We start from the raw sequence: 18,931 nt of genomic DNA on the forward strand, positions 1-18,931 counted from the left end.
ATGTTTTGTCAGCGATTCAAGTACCCTCGCAGACAGGTTCTATAGAAATCTTACAAGGGTTCGTTGCCATGGTTACCCGTAAACAAATCCGCAAATTGAGAAGCTCTACCTCTGAAAGAGGGATATAGCTGCAATTGTCACCCTTCCCCACTCTGCGGCAAGACTATGGGACTGGTGTTCCATAATGCAGAATACCCAAGTGCAGAAGATATCACAACGCAGAACGTAAAAGACAAAATTGATGTGAAATAAAACAGAAATATTAAAATACTTGTAAATAAGTGAAGTTACGCTTAGTAAACAGGTGAAGTGCCGCTTCACGAGCTTCACCCGAAAAACCGCCCCTGCAGTAAAGACTACTGCTGTACAAAATTCAAAGAGAGGATTAACATTTAAATGCAACATTCGTTGTTCGTATACAATATACAGGTTCCCTAATTCCTGTGTATTGAAATTCTTTTCTTGGTGGTTTAGGTTTGAAAACAGACAGAGTTCAGGATGTTTAAAATCATGTACCTTTAGGCCTATTTGATTAGAAGAATGCAACCCAGACACGTTTCAAAATTACAGCCAATTGGCATTTCAAATTTCAACTCTGTAAATTTTTTTATAAATGCTGAACTAACACTCATGTTAATATCATACCGGTATGTACTGTATCATATGTATGATTCAGATTATTTATCGAAAACTCATCCTGACACCTAATAATGTTCATAAACCGTTATTCTAGAAACAACTTGATTCTTTCATGGAACTATAAAACATTGAAATTCCTATAAAATCATGTATGAGGATTATGGAGGGTTGTGAATCTAGACGACATCAACATCAATGCCTCTTTAATCTCTTTGGCTTAGGATTCCAGCAAGAACATGTCGAATTCGTGGTAGTTCAGATAGGCCTACATTATTCTGGAAGTGTTCCGCATTTCTCCTTAATTTACTATCATTTTTACAACCGGTATAGAAAGCAATAGGAAACAACAACTGCATCGTATCCATTGTATAATATTTCCAAGAGAGCAACACTGCAGGATTCCCACAGAGAAATTCTTCCAGAAAATACAAACTCAGATAAACTGTAGCTTACGATGACGTTTTAATCATCAAATTTGATATTCATCAATCAATCAATTCGTCATCCACATAAGATATAAGATATGATATGATTTATTGTCACCCAAGTGTTTGGTCCTGCTGTCCCTTCACATTACTATATTCGGGCCAGCGTTCCCAATCTTACATTACTTACATCAATTTTAAACTTACAAGCAAACGTTCTGATGGGGGCAGATAAAAATGTTATTTTTTTTCTTTCATCATGTTAAAAAAGTGCTTATACAAATTTTGGCCACTCGACCTCAATTACGAGGGCCGTGAAAATAAGTCCGCCAGGGGCCGTTAACAGAAAGAAAACATAATTCCTATTGGAAAACTATCTTGAAACAGATACAGCAATGTTGAGCTATTTTTCAACATACGGGGCGTTCAGAGCACAAGGGAATCAAGTCCACTTTTGGTCAATTGGGATATATTTCGTCTGTACATACCTTAGCTTAGATGGGAATACTTTCAGAGCATAAAAGAATCATGTCCTCACAATCTTTGCAATAGTGCAGATGTTTAAAATCATACTCACCTTTAATGGGTTATTAACTATACATAAAGACTTTGTCTAATTTTCTGAAAAGTTTATTTTTGTGACTTGATTCCCTTGTGCTCTGAACGCCCCATATTCCCCACCGGAATTGAGATATTTGTCATATCATGGGAGCGACAGAGAGTTGCAGACGGCTGTGAAACGCTGGTTCCGATCTCAGTAGCTAACTTCTGCGACAAAAGGTTACAGAAATTGATCCCATGGTATGGCAAATGTCTCAGTTCCAGTAGGGGATATGTTCACAAAAAGCGCAACAATTGCTGTATCTGTTTCAATAAATCTTTGCACGCAATTGTGCTTTTTTTCTGTGAACGGCCAGAGAGAAAATCTCTTCTGGACGATCTTGTAATTCCGGCTGAGTGACCAGAATTTGTATACGCACTTCTTTCGACATTATTAACATGGTGGAAGGAAAAAAAAAATAACTTTTTTATCTGCCCCCATGAGAACGTTTGCTTGATACTGGACGACTCATGCACTTATCTTTCTTTAGTCAATACTGTGTCCTTCCGTGTTCATTCTCTTACTTATCACTTCATCTATTTCGCACTTTATTCATCAGTCGAAATGTAAGTGACGATACCTTGGTCAGTTCTCGAATGTGACAGACTTGAAGTTAATGTATCGAATTGCCAATCCTTTGTCAAGTTTGGTATAAATAAAATACCCATACGACAAAAGGTGAAGTTGAAGCAACTAAGCTACAGGTAAATCATTACCAAAGGGACAAGGCTTCTAAATTCAACACGGGCCATGAGACTTGTAAACAAATTAGTTGTGAATCAGATTTCCCTACGAGTACTTCACTAAACATTTCTCACTCCACCATTAGGTCTACTTCATTGATGCAACACTGTCTCGTCTCTAATTGGTATCAGTAATTTAAGGGGGACGTCAAATATTGAATCGGTTATTTCGAAAAGGCCACTTCTCCATAAAATCAAATTTTACAGGAGAACAAAAAACTGTATTTTTCAGAATTTACATTACCATACACAAATTGAGGTTACCAATATAAAGAGCGACTAATATGAATTGTTTTTATGTGCCTAAATTCTTTTTAAGTGTATAACCCAGGGTTACAGAACTGACAAGAGAGGAGTGGAAAGCGTTCGTTCCCCGCCCACAGAACACTGGGGTTGGATGACGTCACTGCGCCCCCACGCAATCACATAACACAGACACTGAATACAAATCCCCTCCCCTACCAAGGCAATGACGCGGGGGTAGAAGGAAGAGATGTGTGACGTTTCCGATGAGTGATGACGCAACGCCACAATTGTCGCCCTGTTCTGCAAACCTGGTATAACCTCTTAAATATGTAAATATATGTATCTTGGAGATGTTGCCTTTTGGAACAAAATTGACATTGAGGACTACAAACAATGTTATCTGCTGGGACATAATGAGACAGAAATAATAGTTTCATAAATAGATATTCAAATACATATATTATTTTATACTAATACCATAATAAATGTGACAATTAATACTTATAAGAAATAATCATAACATTTTTTTAACAAGTTATGATACTAGCCTAGGGAGCTCGTACTGAAGGGGAAACTCAATGGCAACCTCACTCCACTTTCTGTTCGTGTACACAACACTGAGTCGATGAACGGCCGCTCCACTTCAGCACAGTCACAGTCTGCATCAGTGGCGTAGCATTATTATCTGAAAAGTCAATGACATTAAATATGGCTAATTGAGCAATATCTTTATTAACTGTACTTTCATTTAGTGCCACGGAGTACCACTTCATAGTTTGTATTTTATTCATTAATTGTACCCCTACATCAGAACTAAGTACCGCTGTTCTGCCCCAACTGTGTGAGGAGACAGACTGATGCACTTGAATTGTTAGGGCAAACATCTTCTGCAGCTAACACTAAAGTCTTTAACATTCTCCCCCATTGCGAATGGTTTCATTCTATCCTCAATATATTTTGAAATGCGGTAGCTGGCACGAACCAAATTTTATGCTGTGGTTTGTTCACTATCTTGTGCGATTTTTTCAGTATTTTGCCTTTTCAGATTTGGTAACAACTACGTTCTCTCGTCTCCTATAATAGATAACAAATTCTAACGTTGATACAAAGTCGTGTAGAATTACACTACTCTAATCGTTAAATTTATTAGTAAACAGTCATTTGACGCAGCTAAATATTAACTGATAAGTCAATTCAGTAATTTATTACTTGTTTCTTTTATTAAATTTATAATAATTCTGCAGAAATGACATTCCGCAAATAATATTGAAATTATACTTTTTCCATACTTCTTGGTATGCTTCGTATTGAACTGTTGTTTGATGTTAAAATGTGCAATAAAGCAAATTGATACACAACATATCAAACAAAACGCTTTTTCATTTTGTTCACCACAAAAATAATCTAATTCCCATTCCTTACGGAAAGAATATTTTCTCTTTGGTTGTGCCATACTCCTTAGGTAACGTAGTACATTCACAGTCACGAAGCTCAATATGTAGTAAATATGCATCCATAGATAGTTGCTAACCACTAGGATCGCTACTATCACTTCATTACAGACAATGCGAAATAGTACCTGCACAGTCTTTTGTTCCTAGTACCCTCATAAACTCAAGCTTCGTGACTGTATATACCAGACTGTTGTACATAACTGACTGCTTCAAAACTATGTAATGTTGCGTAAACCGTGCGCGTAGCGGGGCGAGTGGTAGAAGGAGTAATGGAGGGGAAATACCTTATGCACTCATTGAGTGCCAGCTCGCAGTCGCTGTACTAGCCTATACGAATAATACTTACAAATACATTAGTATTCATAAAGTATTTGTAAACGAATTATCACTAACACTAATATAATGATCATCAGGGAACGGATTTATATGGACTAAAAATATATGAAATATGTAAATATATATGTAGTTATTTTTACCAAAATATGGAATTAAATATGGATTTTTACCAAAATATGGAATTAAATATGGACTTAAAATTATAAAAAAATGACTATGTACGTTAAATATTGGTACATTTTAATCAAACTAAACAAAAAATATAATGGACGTACCTTATCTTCCAATGTAGTTTCAACAAAACACAATTTTTATTGTCTGTTACCATAACAATAGGTTACAAACATTTCTTTCAAGTGCTGAAAAGTGAATCTTCTTCTATTGTCTCTGAGGATAGATTTATACTGACTAAAAGAGCGTTCGACGTCACAAGAAGTAACTGGTACATAATTCAATTTCACAATGTCTGCTGGGGATAAGTCCAAGTTAATCTTCACTGTTGATTCACCACTCATCACAGCAACAACCTTTTGTAGTTCTTCATATCCAGGGTTTTTTGAAAGTACAGTGTCCACCTTAGCTCTTACTGCATCTGCAACTTTACCTCTACCACGATTCAGTTGTTCCACAGTACTATTTATAATTTCAAAACTTTCAGATAGTGAAAGGTGCCTATTTTGGAGACTTTTGAGCGTTTTTATGATGCATGAAAATGTATGCTGAATGTGAGCTAAGTCATTCTTCACACTTATGTCACAGGTAACTGTTTTCGCAGTATCAATTGAGACTGCATCTTCAGAGTCCAATGCAAGGAGAACATTGTTAATAGAGTCTATATGTTCGGCATAATATTCAACTGCTTCTAGCCATGTACCCCATCTAGTTAAAATTGGCTTTGGTGGCAATGGAATTTCAGGGTACATTTCTTTCAACACGTTAACTCTACTGGGAGCTTTGAGAAATACTTTTTTCACTGATGAAATCAACAAATCTACTTTAGGGAAATTGTCTCTGACCACTTCTGCCACACGATGAAATGCATGCGCCACACAAGTAAAATGAGTCAATTTAGGATATACAACAGATAATGCTTGTCCAGCTTTGACCATATAAGGGGCAGCATCGCTAATAAAGAATAACACATTATCGTACATAATACCCTTTGGCCACAGGATACCCATAGCTTCGTTGAACAGTTTAACTATAGTTTTGTTATTGCACTTTTCTAGAACATCACAATGTAAAAGAATTCGTTCAGAATATTGTTCACTTAACAAACCGATAACTACATTACCAACAAGTCTACCTTCTTTGTCGGGAGTCTCATCAATGGAAACCCAAATTGAACTATCTTTAATTTCATCTCTTATCTTCTGTATTGTCTCATCGTAGATGGATGGAGCATACGTCTTCCTAAGTGTTGACTCATCCGGGATTGTATGTTGAGTATATTTTTCAAGGAATTCCCTGAAGACCTTATTCTTTAGTTTGTAGAGAGGAATATCAGCAGAGATGAGAGAACGGCACAGGTCGATGTTAAACTCAGATCTTACATTCGATGTTGTTGGTTGTGTTAAAAACAATTGTCTCTGCTTGGAATTTAGTTGTTTGTTGGCCTGATGTTTACTAGTTGTAATGTGTTGTTGCACCAGGAACTTTTGTGTAGATGATACTGCACACTGACACAAATTACAAAATAATATTTTATTGTCAGTTGATAAACCATCTTCTTTAAATTCTGAAATGTAACTTGTTAGTTTTGATTTTAAATTGACTGAATGACGTACTTTTGGCATATTTACCGTCTTTATAGTATGATTTACAAAACTGAACCTATGTGTACTCTGACTGGCATTTAACTGTTGAGCTGCACAACTGAAGTCTGTTAAAAATTTTAAATTAAATTAATACAGTTTTGTAACTTACTTTCCCATTGTTGATAGGACTGCTAATTTTCAAATAACTCTGATGTTAAAGGGATTACTGAACATGTGTTTAAATCTCTATTGTTGAAATGTATTTTTAAAAGTTAATGGAATTTTGTTTTGTTTTATTGTTAAACCTAATATAATATGGACTGTTTTATATGAAATATGGAAAATATATGGAAATTAACGAAAATATGTACTAAACTCTAAAATATGGAAAAATATGGAAAATAAAAGTAGGATTTTTCAACCCTACACATTGTGAAACATAAAGATAATGCAAAATATAAATTATATTAGCTTTATAAGTAAATATGTATTTACATATAAATCCTTTCCCTGATGATCATATTAACACTACAGACAAATAAGTATGACAATATAAAGAGAGCTGCAAACGGGATGTCGAATTTCTTACAGTTCTATCTTATATTTTGTGAAGCCAGTAGTCAGTCAGTATTTTTTAACTTTCTAGTTTTTCACATCTAGAAGTTTTCTTCCGGTGATTCAACGTTAGCAGTTGTTGGCCAAGATAAGGTATCTTCATAGAAATGCATTTGTTTCGCTGGGGATGTAACAAACCAATTTCATGCCGTTCATTTTTTGTAATAATTAATGGGGAGCTTTCCTGAGTATGCTATATATTTGTCAATATTATTTTTTTTTGTACTTTCAATTAGGCCTTTCACGTTTCCCTATTAATTTAGTTCAACCTAACTCCTAACTCTTGAAGTAGGTTTGCTGTTATTTCATAATTTCTCAAACATGATAGAACTTTCCCATTGAAAATTCATCATATTAGTCTATTACATCTCAGTTTATCATGGTATTTAACAGACGTTTTGTGATAAGTAACATAACATCAGCTCTAACATTTCTCTTATCGTATGTAACGAAGTCTTGCTTGTGGATTTACAACAATTCGTTTCATAAATTGAAATCGCACAATGTGTTACAATAAGATTTTTTTATATACAGATCTACAAAAGACCTTTCCGGTTTCTAACACATGTAATTTACGTTCTATGAATCTGAGATGCGTGAAATAGCACCAATGGAAAGAGAAACTCAGAAAGATTATTTGTGTCAACATTGTTTTCCTAATTGGTAACACTGTCTTATAATAGCTCATATAAACAAATTTATTCATTGTTGAGGCGAAATGGCTGCTACCACAGTTGCCAGATGTGGCTACTGTCGCCATTCTGGCGCCTTTTATGTTCCTTGTGGCGACGAAAATTTCCACTTGGCGACCTGGCTACGTTTCTGGCGTCTTTAATGTTAAAATTATAAAAATAATTTAATTAAAACATTTTCTCACAAGAGTGACTGTGATCCCTTGTACGTAATATTCTTCAGAACGTAAATATTCGTCAGTTATTGCATTCCCCTTAATTTTCAAAAGATGGCAGACTAACGTTCAAGGTTGCATAGAAAGCTTCCCAGGCAATGACACGGGGATCTGTGATTTACAACGATGTCTTTAATAACGGAATTAATGCTTATAAATGTATTACATTAATAGATTAAAGAAGTGGATTTTATTACCGATTAAACTTTTAGTTTAAAATACATGTAATCCATTTCTATGCTTAATTTCTAAACTTTGATAATTAATAAGATACGATGTTGAGCAGTAAGCCGTTAATTAATAATAGCGGGAAATCAGCAATTTACCTTGGACATATTAGCTGATTCTTTCACTTGGTTACTTTCTCTAACTGTGATAACGTTTATGTAGAAGATGCCGAAATATGAGAGGTGCAGAAAGTACAATGAGTGGGAGAAGCGGCCCTGGGCACCATTAGACTACAGACACACCTAATGCAGGAAATTAATATTTTCAGGCTGGCTTCAAGAAGCTACAGATTTTAAGAAAAATTCGAGTGAAGCAATTTGTAAAGTATGTAATACCTGTAAACAAACAACAAAATGCAAGTAACAAGTATCATAGCTGAATAATGCCACTTAATGGTCGTGAATCTTTGTATTAAATAATATTGACAATAAAATTATTACAAATTTATTAATGAATATAAATGGTTACCGTATGTTCATAATAATCCCTACCGACTACAGTTGCTGCTAGCGGAGACAGGCAAAATCTCATTCAGACCTCCCATAACTGTTTACCTTCGTGACTGGTGCCCGTGTGCACCATTCTCGATTAAAATTTGACCATGGTTAAGTCGGCACTTGATCATCTTCAACGCCAATTTGCGGAGTATCAATCTCGAGCAAAGTTAAACAAGCGAGTTGATGATGATCAAATTTGATCACGGGTGTGGGACCGATTATCTTGAATTGAACATGGTAAAGTCGAGAAAACCAAAATGGCGGCACGATTTGACGTACTTGATGGAATTGAAGATGAAATGATGTATCTTGAACACGCAAATCACTGCGGAAATAACAGAATTGGTGTTATTGTAGAAAGAGTAAGCTTGTAGATGAATAATAAAAATGTTATTTTTTCTCAAACTAGACTACTGTTTTATATATGTTTCTGCTTTGGAAGATCGGGACTTTACTTGAGGACAAAACATTATTTAGGCCTAATTGTCCATTTTTGTTAACATAATAATAAAGTAGTTATTCTATGCCGGTAATATTATAGCAAAACTAAATGACCATTTTGTAGAATGCGAGATTATCACTTATTAGCTATAGATTTGCCGTTTGGAACTTTTAAGACCTACATGACGTTTTGGACAATTAGGCTATTTACGCTTGAATTAAGAGAAATTACATGGATACCTTCCTTTCCCTCTTACTCCAAAATTCCAACCTTGTGAACACAAAATAAATGGATAAATTTCAGAACAAGGATACTTTCCTTTCCCTTTTACTCCAAAATTCCAACCTTGTGCACACAAAATAAATTGGCACTAAAAACTTCCTTTTCGTATGCATGATGATGCGTATTCGACATACACAAACGAATTTTTTTTTTGTTTGTAATTTTAAAATAATTGTTAGCGAGGTATACGTATACTGAAATTTTCCCAAATAAGTTATTGGCACCGAAATGTGTCTTTTCGTAAGCAAGATGATGAGCATTCGACAAACACATACAAATCTGCTCTTTTTAGTAGCCTATTTCAAGATAATTGTCAGTGAGGTATCCGTATACTGAATTTTTCCCAATTATTATCAATAATATGAAATAACCACCGTATAAATTACGTTACAAATTATGTGGAATTATGTAAACACGTATAACTCATGTGAATTGTGAGGTTAAATCCAACCAGGTAGCCTGCTTTTCTCTTAGAGAACTTCCGTCAGTACTTTTATTCTGTAATATGGATGCATAATTGAGGCATTGACATGGGAAAGGTCGTAACTGCCAAAAATTCGAATTTTTAGGTTTTTCATTGATAAGGTAGTAAATGGCCATGCCAATGGCACAGAGAAGGTAGTATGTCCGTATGTAATGAAACGAAGTTGGAAACGTAGTCACTAGATATTGTAACTTGTATGTGCACAGCTGTTGGCGCGGAGAAGATAGTAACTCCTTTTACAACATCAGAGTGTGTCTAGACAAATATGGGCTGATAACTGTGCAGGGCAGAATAAGAATCGGATGATTCTAATGGTCTTGATTTACATGATTGCCAAGAAACATTTTGATTCAGTGGATTTGAAATTCCTGGTTTCAGAACATTCCTACATGCCATGTGATAGGGAATTTGGCATCATAGAGAAAAGAAAAAAAAAAAAGATGCAAGACCATGGTTCCAGAAGAGGTAAGGCCTAATAATGTAATAATGATGAAGGATGAGAATATCTTCGACTTTTCTGCAGAATGTGACAAGTTTTTAATACAACTCCTATCAAAATCAGCACCCTCAACTGGATTAGACTCTCAAGAGCTGATTTTCCTCTAATAAAAACAAGACAGTCATTTAATGACCTTGAAATGTGGATAGAGCACAGGATTTTTAAGAAAGGACAGTCATTAACGTCAATCACTAACTTGCAGTGCTTGCAACACCTTGAAAGAAGACCAGTCGTCCCTGATGCCAAAAAGAGAGACTTGTTATCTTTGTTAGACTTCCTCGATGAAAAGTATCATGCATTTTACCGAAAAATTTGTGCATAATGTATAAATAACGTTAATTCTCAGATTGGCTAAGGAGTTATTTCAATGTTGTATTTTCATAAAATAGGATTTCACAGGTAAATCTGTGCCACACTTTTCAAATTTCATATGTAACACAAACATGTGTATGCCTTTCATTTAAAGCAGTTTCTGTAATAATGTAAGTGAGAAAGTGTTCATAAATTTGTTTTTTGCTTCCCCTGAAAAATTTTGTTTTTGGCAGTTACTACCTTTCCCATGTCAGCGCCTCAATTGCTGACGAGTTCTAAAGGAATTCCCACTGCGAACTGTGAGAAGTTCGGTGCTCTTTTCTTTTTTTCTTCCATGATTACTGAAACTTGTTATTTGAAAACAGCGAGGATGTTTGAAAGCAGTCCGACAAACAAAAACGAAGCGATAATTGACAGAGTGCGTTCGTTCGCTGTTTTATACGCTGTAACCTAGCGCTCAGATGATTCTTCTCAAGCGAGCGTACCGTCAGCTGACGGTACTGAGTTGATCGAGGGAAGATGTCGGTGCACCGCATCTGTAACTTGATCACTGTCAAGAATTAACCATATTTCCGTGATTGCTAATAAACGGGATAGATGATCGAGAATGGTGCACACGGTAGGACTCGTAAGTGAATTGTTTAGTCAAACCAATGAATTTCGTATTGCTAGACAAAATACTTGACATGTTGATCCCTTTCTCGCATAGTTTGCCTACGAAAATATGTTACAAGTTATTGAATTATTTAGAATAACCTTCCAACGGTAAGCAAGTAAGACATTTAGTACGAAGGATCGTCTGATATCTGGTAACAGTTGGCAATACTGACAAGACGGCAATATTTGCTGTTTAGGAAGTGTTCTTATGTGACCGTCACTATAGTGACGGCAAAATCGCTCCGTACAAAATCTTCATGTTACAAATAAAAACCGTGCTCCGTCGAAAAAACAAGTTCTTCTTACACAAGTGGTGCTGCAACCTTCTACCAGTGAATTTAATAAAGATTTGTGCATGGCAAAGGGGTATAAACCACAGTCTAGTATATACAGCCACGAAGCTCAATACGTAGTAAATATGCAAACATTAGGTAGTTGCTCACCACTAGGATCGCTAATATCGCCTCATTACAGGCAATGCAAAATAGTACCGTCACAGTCTATTGTTTCTAGCACCCTCAAAACTCAAGCTTCGTGACTGTATATAGTAGACTGTGGTATAAACTTGGAATGCCAGAGTTTCAAGCATTCCTAAGCAAATACTGCAACTCTGATGAATCAACACTCTGGAAAAATTATTTGAACTCCTGCTACATTGACACAATGGAAAAGATTAGAGCTTCACTTGTCGATTCCTATGCAATGGGTTACCGCAGAACATATGGAATAAATATTTAATTGTTAATTGCGTCTCTAAATGAGCATCAATTACATGTGCGCCTGTAATTTTGCAAAATATATCTAATAGAGCTTACATTTTAAGTTACATATTTTTTTATTTATTATATATTTATCTGGCGGCCGGGTAGCTCAGTTGGTAGAGCAGCTGGCTACGGACTGGAAGGTCCGACAGGATTTTTTCTCGTTGCCAAACTTTCAGAACGGCCCCGAGGTTCACTCAGCCTCCTATAAAATTGAGTACCGGGTCTTTCCCGGGGGTAAAAGGCGGCCAGAGCGTGGTGCCGACCACACCACCTCATTCTAGTGCCGAGGTCATGGAAAGCATGGGGCTCTACCTCCATGCCCCCCAAGTGCCTTCGTGTTATGTTATGGGGATACCTTTACCTTTTACCTTTACATATTTATCTAGATCTACATATTTTGCCATTTTTGGCTACAGATGTCGTATTTTCATATTATATAAAATCCGGGCTCTAATTATGACCATAAATATATGTCCAACTAAGTACATGTTCACTTTATTTTTGTCCAAAATACAAATGTTGTGTCCACATTTGTACGTCCACTGCATGAATGTCCAATTAATTAAGTCCATCTACAAATTGTATGTCCACTTAATCAATTACCCAGACGTCGTCTTCTGTTTTTTCATATTACCTTCAAGATAACTAATATCTTTAAGTCAGGATGTTCCTGTACAAATTGCATTATAAGTACCTCTATTTTCACATTTCCATTCTCCTGCCCATTCCTGCCGTATTAATTTGTACAATAACAAAGGTTTTCCTTTCTACGACTGGATAAATTTAGCGAGATAGGTATAACCAAATCGTTCTCACAGTCACAGTAAACAATGGAAAAGAACATTGAGCATAATAAAATTGCAAACGATGATGAAAACACTGTATTAATTTGTACAAATTTGCCTGGTGGTGTGTCTTACGGCCTTAACTGTAAATAATACACATATGCATTTCTTATTCTGCACTACCATGACTACAGTAACCAAGGGCCGGATTTAGGTATAGTGCCGCTCCTAGACAGTGCTAAAATTTACCGCCCCCAACTCCCACAAACAGTTTATGAGCAGCTATTATACAGGGATATCATTTTATTTTTACTAACATTTCTAATATTAACCTGGCTATACCTCTGGATTAACGGTTGAGAACCGAAAACACTATTTGCTACCCCTTTCCACGGAGTTCGATGATACTGGCGTAAAATACAAATAAATCATTTTACTAGGTACAGGAGAGAAGAAAAGTAGTTCATCCATTTACGTAAAGTAGGAAATATCGCGATTTTGAGTTTGATAATATTCATGAGGTTTTTCTTTAATCAAAATTCAGTACAGTATTAACAACAAGTGTTTTCACTCATGAACTGAGCTATCCATTCCGACATATTCATTATGCAATGTACATTATACTGTCTATTGCACATTCGCGTACAATATGGAGAATGAAGATAAATTCAAAAATAATCATAATATGGACATTTAAACATATTTTTGAAAATGGTGGCCGTTCATTTCGATACAGGCTTCAGTTCTTTTGTACATATTATCGCACTATAGAATATTGTACCTAATTTCAATTACCAGTTTCGTCCTTCGTACTAGTAACTGATGTGGGAATAATTCTGTACCTACTCTATAAAAGAGTACCTTACATACTGTAAATACAATCTTCACTTCTGCCGTTCACACCTGTGGAGTAACGGCTAGCACGTTTAGCCGCGAAACCAGGTGGCCCGGGTTCGATTCCCTGTCGGGGCAAGTTATCTGGTTGAGGTTTATTCCGGGGTTTTCCCTCAACCCAATATGAGCAAAGGCTGGGTAACTTTCAGTGGTGGACCCCGGACTCATTTCACCGGCATTATCACTTTCATCTTATTTAGATGCTAAATAATCTGAGATGTTGATAAAGCGTCGTAAAATAACCTACTGTCTGTCTGTCTCACTTCTGCCCGATCCGGAAAGATAAAATTACTCAAACAAGCTATCTACTGTCCTTCCAAGTGGTTTTGTCGCAGGGTCGTAGAAAGGAGGGAAATCACGTGACATTTAATTAACGAGGCCCTTTTGTTTAAATCATTTTAAACAGTTATATAATATTACGTAGACGTCCAATTTCTAACAGAAATTAATGTTTTCAGAAAAGATCTAAGATAGCCCAGCCACTAGCCTTTACAGAGGGCCGAGCAGAAGTGGGTGAGGGAAACCGGGATGCGACATATGCAAACGGACGATAGTACCTGTGCGAGAATATGATTCAATATTGAAAGCTCTTTCGTCACTGGAAAACGCGAACATATTTCTGGAACGTACTATAACCACTAACTCAGTACTGTTTGTGTTTACTATAACCGTAAGGCGACTTTGACTGCATACGCTTGGTTCTGTGTGAAGGACGGTTGCAAATTTACTAGTAGAGAGGGTGGGAGTGAAGTACATTAAAAAACTCAGGTACAATAAAAATTGAAGTAAAAGTAAAATGATGTCCCTGTATATGTCATGTTTAGTTTAAATTAGTTTTGAATGAAATGTTACAGTTCAGAAAACAATAAATTACTGGAATCAAAATACATGCGTCTTACTTATGAATTATAACGATTTCCTTCTCACTTTCTTCCCAGAGAAAGCATTCATGACGTCATCAAAGTAGATGTTATGTTTTATTTAACGACGCTCGCAACTGCAGAGGTTATATCAGCGTCGCCGGATGTGCCGGAATTTTGTCCCGCAGGAGTTCTTTTACATGCCAGTAAATCTACTGACATCAGCCTGTCGCATTTACGCACACTTAAATGCCATCGACCTGGCCCGGGATCGAACCCGCAACCTTGGGCATAGAAGGCCAGCGCTATACCAACTTGCCAACCAGGTCGACATCAAAGTAGATCTGACGAAGCATATCAGACTCGAAGCAAAGAAATACGAATATATTCAAACCTAATCATTGTCGAAACAAAATTAATTTGTGAAAGGGAAACTGTGGGTTTTGTCTGTGGTATAATAATTATTACGAGTATTTCTTACTTCGATAGGAAGTATAAAGTAAATTGAAAAATTAACTCCAATCTTTTTGCGGAATAAACCTTTCATATCGAATTATATAGTGCACATTCTGGAAAGTGGTTAAATAATATTGTTGACGATATTTCGGCAGAACTCATATCACTATTCGTTGCGGACGGGCGACGGCCAACTGATGTACTGCGTCCATTCATACTGCGTTCAAGTAGTAACTGAGGGTTCTAGTTACTATTCATAGCAATAATATAATAAACACACATCCAATTTGATTTTCAACAATGCATTCTTGTTTATACAAGCAGTTAAATTTAAGCAGTTTCACAGTACAATAACGTGATACAGGCATTACAATATAATTATGCAGCTGCACACTTTCCTTTTACTATCGCCACGACCACGACAATGCGATAACAAGACAATATCCAATTTCCACAAGGTGTTCAAGAACAAACTTCCGAAAAGATTTACCAACAAGCATTTTAAAAACAAATTTCACTCTAAAATGAAAAGGAAAAAAAAAAAAAAGAGACAAAGAGAAAGAGGGAGAGAAAATGCCGCCCCTCTGGAAATTACCGCCCTAGGCAACTGCCTAGGTTGCCTAGGCGTAAATCCGACACTGCAGTAATCTAGACATATAATCTATAAAAATGGACATAAATATGCAAGGACACGGTTCGTATGAACCTCGCAAAGGTTACTTGAACGCAGTATGAATGGACGCAGTAGATCAGTTGGCCGTCGCCCGTCTGCAACGTATAATGATATGAGTTCTGCCGAAACGATTTCCTGACTTCAGATATAAGTGAATAATGTAGCTTAAGCAGAAATTCCGTAGGAAAATATTTTTAATTAAATATGTTGTTATTTCAATGCCTTGCATCTAGCAACGAAGTCATTAGCATTCTTGCTCTCCAATACTTCTGGGCTACAATGTCTTCTGCAGATAGTGCATTGCAGTGGCTCTTGACTGTTGCACAGGGACACGATTTGTAATTCATGTAAGTGGCTTGCCAAGCAATCAGCCCGAAGGCTACAACTGCAGTTTTCCGTGGTGCTTGTGAGATTACTTCTGGGTTCAAGATTAGGGTGTTCCATTTTTTGTTTTCGGCATGTATTTTTGTTTCCTCAATATGAAAGTGTGAGAATTCAGAATTGATTAGGCGATTTACTGAAGCCATTGACAAATTTTGTCGTTTTCATTTGCTGTAGCCTATTGTTGTGCCTTTCTTGGCAAGTGTATCTGCCAGTTCGTTGCACTCGATCCCACAATGTGCCGGGACTGTGCCCACTGTATGTGAATTGTTTTGTTAAGATTTTGAAGTTGAACTAACATGTCGTAGCAATCCTGTATTTATTTTCAAATATAAGGCCACAATATTAGCTGTATATTTGCAAATATGTTTTAAAAATTCAGAAAAAGGAAAAAGATGTGGAATGAAAAAAGTAAAGGCTTTTGTCAGCCAGATTTGGCAAGACTTACTTATTTTATTTATTTATTTATTTATTTATTTATTTATTTATTTATTTATTTATTTATTTATTTATTTACTCTGATAGAGTTAAGGCCATCAGGCCTTCTTTTCCACACCATCAAAAACTTATTAAACTGCTTCACAAAAAAGAAACATATGAGAGAAGTAAGAAGCCTTGAAATACAATTAGGTACCAGATATTAATTGAAAGAGGACACAAGTACACATAATCTAAAATTCCTTATGACAATAGTAGACAACAAGGTGTAACGTGTAATAGTTATGTAATTTCAAAAATGCTACATTTGCGGCTGTAAGCCCAAGGAAATGAATAATACTGTGAAAGAAGGATCATTATTTATCTGCCATTACAGCTTCTTTATCTTGGACACATGTGCAAAGACTTCTTACACATTTGGCTAGAGTTGATATACGAAAGTAGCAAGTCAAGATAAAATGGAAAAAAGTGCATCAGAGAAGGAACTGATTAAATCATCAGCCCTCCAGTGAGGGTGACCACAAAGATCAGAATACAGAATAGTTATGTTTTTTTTTAAATCGATTAATTAAAAAAAATACTAAATTTTCGATTTGAGATGCGCTTGATGCCAAAATGTCATATTGACAAAATTATCTTTCTTGAAAATATAGATGATATTGAATGATATGTAAAGAGTCCCTAAGAATTTGTAATAAAATGTTTCGTATTTCAAAGACTTGGAATTTTAATTTCACTAATAGCCTAGTTGTAGGTAGACTGTGGAAGGGAACCTCTCGCTCCAAATAACATACCTTTGACGACCCACTGATTCACAGGTATGTTATATTTAGAAGAGAGGAAAGGTAAGCATGGTTCATGTACTTCTTGTTTTTCCTTGTTGACCTCGTCCGCTTGTAAGAGGTTTCTCTCAAAGCGGATGGTTGGATCTAATACCATGGCCTTATCCTTAACCCTGCCGATGGCTATGATGTCCGCGCGCCTGTTGGAATCTGCGGCCGAAATGCAATGAACCTCTTCGTGAACCTCCCAACCAAGGTGTCTTAGGACTTCTGCAATACTTGTCCTCACTCTGTGATGTCTGTTGTTCCGTAGCAGCTCGCTTTTCCTGCAGAATCCCAATACATGACCGACAGTTTCTGTCTCGTTGCAGACAGTATGCCTACAACGGGTTGTATTAAAGGATCTGCCAGGAACGGATCTTCCAGGAATAAGATTGCAAGCAACCTTCACCGCATTGACGTATTCAGATGTTGAAAGAGGTTTTTTGCTGGATTTTTTTAAGTAGGTTATTTTACGACGCTTTATCAACATCTTCGATTATTTAGCGTCTGAATGAGATGAAGGTGATAATGCCGGTGAAATGAGTCCGAGGTCCAGCACCGAAAGTTACCCAGCATTTGCTCATATTGGGTTGAGGGAAAACCCCGGAAAAAACCTCAACCAGGTAACTTGCCCCGACCGGGAATCGAACCCGGGCCACCTGGTTTCGCGGCCAGACGCACTTGGACATCCATGAATTAGCTTTAGGGCACTCAGCATACATAATCACTCCTTTCCCTTTATGTGGCAGTTGACGCCAAGCCTGGAAAGATCTCGTTCTTAGAATTTCTCTAAGTTCCCTCCCACTTGTCTTTGGAGAAAGAGACGATTTAGTAAAATTAAATTTTCCAAGGGTCGCATTTTTCTCTTCTTCAAGATTCCGTATGTGGTGTAAATGTGGATCATGAAGGGGCTGAAGACGATTACAGATATTAAAATGCTGTATACTGGCTTCCCATTCCGCACACAGTATACCCAGTCCACGAACCTTTTAGATGAATATAACAAAGAATTTGGAGTGTCGTCTGGCAACATCGTGATTTCTTTGACAGCACTTCTATTTTGTCAAGATCTCTTAAGAAACCGGTGGATAATTGATTTAAAGGTGCATATTGTAAGGGATATATGAGACTAGGCCACACATATTCATTAATAATTTTTAATTTCTGCTCAGATTTAAAGTAATTTTATTTGTACAAGGCCATTAAGCTCAGATGTTAGATTTTTAAAAATTCTAATTTTGTCAATTGAAATTTCATCAGTAAAATCAATGCCAAGATATCTGTTTTTTTATCTGTTATTGAATCAATTTTTTACCCTTGTAAAGTTGTTATTTTTCCCTGTGTTAAATTCCCTTTCCTTAGTTCTAAAGCTTTACTGTTTGAAGGATTAGTTGTTAACCCAACTCTGCAGACTGCCCTCTGCCACATTGAGCATTGTTGTTTACTGATCAAAGTTATGTTATCAGCAAAAGCTAATGCAGATAAAGACGGCAGATTTTCTGATAAATAATTTGTATCCATATTGTTCAGTGATTTCATGACCACGTATTAAGTCCACCAGTGAACGAAATTAAATTTGTTACTTTCTATTCCTTTATCTTTCATGTTGTGAAGTTTGATGGTTCCAAGTCGCCATATTTGTAAACTGTGAAACAAATTCTTAAAAATGGTTTTGTGTAGTGTATTGAAAACTTGTCCGGTTTACGAGTAATTCAGTTTTTCGTCATTCGTG

The 18,931-nt window shown here is 36.3% G+C and overlaps 1 long non-coding RNA gene across 1 annotated transcript in view; it reads right to left on the bottom strand.

Moving 5' to 3' along the window:
- Nucleotides 1-3,106: 3,106 nt before the first annotated feature.
- Nucleotides 3,107-18,931, bottom strand: part of LOC138702709 (uncharacterized) — a 37,356-nt gene continuing 21,531 nt past the window's right edge. The window contains exon 3 of the long non-coding RNA XR_011332868.1: nucleotides 3,107-3,339. This is a non-coding gene — a long non-coding RNA (uncharacterized lncRNA). The remainder of the gene's footprint in view (nucleotides 3,340-18,931) is intronic.

This window comes from Periplaneta americana, chromosome 7 (assembly GCF_040183065.1).
Source record: "Periplaneta americana isolate PAMFEO1 chromosome 7, P.americana_PAMFEO1_priV1, whole genome shotgun sequence".
In the NCBI taxonomy this organism is placed as follows: Eukaryota; Metazoa; Arthropoda; class Insecta; order Blattodea; family Blattidae; genus Periplaneta; species Periplaneta americana.